Source organism: Solanum pennellii, chromosome 4 (assembly GCF_001406875.1).
Source record: "Solanum pennellii chromosome 4, SPENNV200".
In the NCBI taxonomy this organism is placed as follows: Eukaryota; Viridiplantae; Streptophyta; class Magnoliopsida; order Solanales; family Solanaceae; genus Solanum; species Solanum pennellii.
Window position 1 is genome coordinate 44378440 of NC_028640.1, and position 3689 is coordinate 44382128.

The following is a 3689-nucleotide window of genomic DNA, read 5'->3' on the forward strand; positions in this document are numbered from 1 at the left end:
ATGTAAACGTGAATGCTTATAAGTTTTTACTTAGTTTCAATACTAGAAAACATAATATCATTTTAATTCTCTTAACTGCTTATTCCTTTTGATACTAAAAATGTAAGAAATAGATTAAAATAACAAAACGTGCAAGCTTAATACAAAATCATAACCCTATGACACACTCATTTTCTTCATAAAAAAACAACATTGATATTGCCAGAAACAAGATGCCCTCCCGCCCCCCATCTCAATTCCTGTTCAACGTGTTTCCAATGTCAAGCACAAAACGATACTTCACGTCCAATTTCAAAAGGTGTCCCAATGTTGTATTCACATAGTCCATTGGTACGACTTCAATATCTGGTGTTATATTATGCTTCGCCGCAAAATCTATCATCTCTTGTGTCTCCTTCATCTCTCCTATAAAGCTCCTTGCACTAGCTTCCTTCCAATTACACACATTTTATTAGCATTACATATCAATATTTCCGATTGGGAAAATGAGTAGACAAAAATCGTTGATTTAAGACAAAAGATACCTAAAAGCAGGGGAAATACAGGCAAGTCTAGTGTTTTTTCAGGCGCCCCAGTCATCGCAAGCTTCCCATGAGTTTTCAACAAATTAATCAATGGAAGAAGAGGGTGAATCATACATATAGTACCGATGATGCCATCAAGTGACCCCTCTGCACCCTGCTCATAATACACGTACAAACGAAAATAGTACTATTCATTTGTCACACCTTCGTTATAAATTGGAAATTGAAGCATAGTTGATTGATTGATCGACCTGCATTTGGTCAGGGCCACGACTGACCAAAAATTAGTCCGCCCCTAAACGCTTAACTGCCGCGTCTTTCTTACTAAGAGATGTACTAATGACAGTAACTCTGGTCCCGAACGCTTTAGAAAATTTCACAGCCATATGTACAAGTCCACCAAGACCAACAACACCAATGTGCATTCCCGGCTTGTCAAGTCCAAAATATTTCAATGGACTATAAATTGTGATCCCTACACATAACAGGGAAGCAACTTCCATTGGTAAATTTCGGGCCAGTGGACCACGTAGTGCTCATTCGTCACCATTACATCGGAGTAACCACCATACGTGATGTTTCCATTGGTGTAAACACCGTTGTATGGCATGATTTGATCCGCGACAGTAATTTTCCACATCGTTGTCACAATTTTCACATTTTCAACATGATTCTATTAAACCTCCAACGCCAACTTTATCTCGAATTTTGAATTTCTCTACTTTGCTACCAATTTCAGTTACCACAGCAACAACTTCATGCCTGTTAGAGAAATTGAAAATTACAAAGGAGTAACAAAATTTAGAACTTACATATAATCTACCACTAATTTCTCTTACGTGAAACAACATATTCAGTGTAATTTCACAAGTCGAGTTAAAAGAGGATAAAATGTAAGCAGAACTTACCCCTACCTTGTATGGTGTAGATGAATTTTTCTTATCTACGTTATGCAATCCTAAGCAAATTAATCCGATTTAGCTATGGATTTTTGTTGTTTAGTTACATCTTTCATCATCGTGAGGTCTTCTAGTGAACTTCTTGATGATCAAATTTACAGTTTTGTTGTCCAAACAATTTAACTACATATGTTGCGATTATTATATTGTTTAAATCCTAGCTCCGCCTCTGTCAAAAGATAATATATAATGCAATTATAAGAATACTCTTTTTGAAACTTGGTGAATAATAAGTCCACTAATCTACTATTTTTCACTTAAATAAAATATAACGGCTTTTGTCTGCGACAGGGTTATAATAAAAGAACATAGTAAAAGATATGGAGCAAAATGAAACTTAACCACGTATCATTGGATATACTCTATTGCTCCTTTCATTCTTGAGCTGATGAAGATCAGTATGACAAATTCCACAATATATAACTTTGAATTGCACATCTTTTTCACCAGTCACCCTCACTCATTCCAAATTAAACAAAACTTCTATTAGTGTTTATCTTCGGAGAAAGTATAATAGGAAAGTTATAAATAAATAAATAAATAAATAAATAAATATATATATATATATATATATATATACCGTTCGGTCAACTAAATTATCATTATCCACGAAATATACGCAATATATACAATATCAATGTAGATATGTTCTGTAGATTTAATGAGTATAAAATATACACTACTATAATTTTGTACATATTTTGTAAAAGCCGTAATACATAAAAATGACCTTAACTTGGTGTTAGTTGGATACTATTAGTTTTAACTGTAGGTGTGCACGAGTAAACACTTAGACATGTATAAAATTGAATAACAAACACACTCGTCCTACATGACAATTTTTTGTCTTAAGTGGCGTCCTGCGTGTATTATGTCATGTGGAAAACGTATGTCTACTTGTTCAATTTTATACAAGTATAAGTGCCTACTTGAGAAAACTCAAAGTTGGAGGGCATAGTTGTTTGCAGGGGCGGCTCAACGCAATCGGAGGCCTCAAGCGAAATTTCAACTAGAGGCCTAAATTCTAAACATATGCATTATTTTAAAAAATGCATTTTTAAATGCAAAGTATACTCAATAATTTTTTTCTAATTGATTTATTCGATTTCTTTTTCAATTATTTGCTTTAGATAAGATTTTTATCAAATCAACGTTGAAAAACATTTGCTTACTAGGGCAATTATTATATGAATTGTTAATATAGAATTTGATTCAAGAAGTTGATAATTTTGTATACTCCACATTTTACTATGGTTGTTGTAATGTTTCTAAATCTAAGAGAAATAGAAAAAAAATTCAACTCAGTTTGCTCAACACTTTTCGACTAGTGATCCATATTTTTAATAGAGTATTACTCTAACTTATCAAACATTTAAAGAAGAGAGTGTAAAAGGAGTTAAAAGAATAAAATAATTATTAGCATAGAGATTGCGAGAAAATAAAACAATTCTTCTTGATTTCTTCTATTTAAATGGGATTAAAGAAAATAATATAATACTTTTTTTAAAAGATATATTGTATCATAAATAATCAATTTTTTCTAAAAAAATTTAACACATAATTTATTATTGATAAAAAAAATTGAGGCCCCCTAAAATTGGGGGCTAAGGTCAATGCCTTATTCAAATAGGTATAAAGCCGGCCCTGGTTGTCTGATGATACCAAGTTAAGATTTATATTTATGTATTATGCCTTTTGTAAACTTATTGGCTGAAATGGTTGGGGATGTGCAAAGTGTCTTTCGACTTACTTTCAGTCTATATAACTTAAATCTGAAAAGAATATTATAAAAATAGAATTAATTTGTACCTTCTTGAAAAATTGAAAGGAGAAAGTACACCAGAAGTAACTCTAGCTTCCTATCCAAATGCCTTTTACATTTTTATGTGATTTTTCCATTGTTTTGATTATTCTATATTTTCGGAGATATTATTATTACAACAATTAATTTGAGTAGAGTTATTCCAATGTATTGATTTTTCATTTGAATAAATAATCATCTGATGGCTTATGACATAGTCGATGAGGTGTGAAGCAAATGTTATTGTCATGGCTTGTCTGTACAATTTGCCTTTTTACGAATTAATATAGGGAAAAAGGTCAAATATGCGTCTAAACTATTCGAAAAGGTCTATATAAACTCTCCATTTAAAATTTGATTCACTCACGCCCTCGCCGTCCAACTTTTGATCCAAATATGCCCTTA

The 3689-nt window shown here is 32.1% G+C and overlaps 1 pseudogene; it reads right to left on the minus strand.

Annotated features, from left to right (window-relative positions):
• Positions 1-232: 232 nt before the first annotated feature.
• Positions 233-3382, minus strand: LOC107017428 (annotated as a pseudogene).
• Positions 3383-3689: the final 307 nt, after the last annotated feature.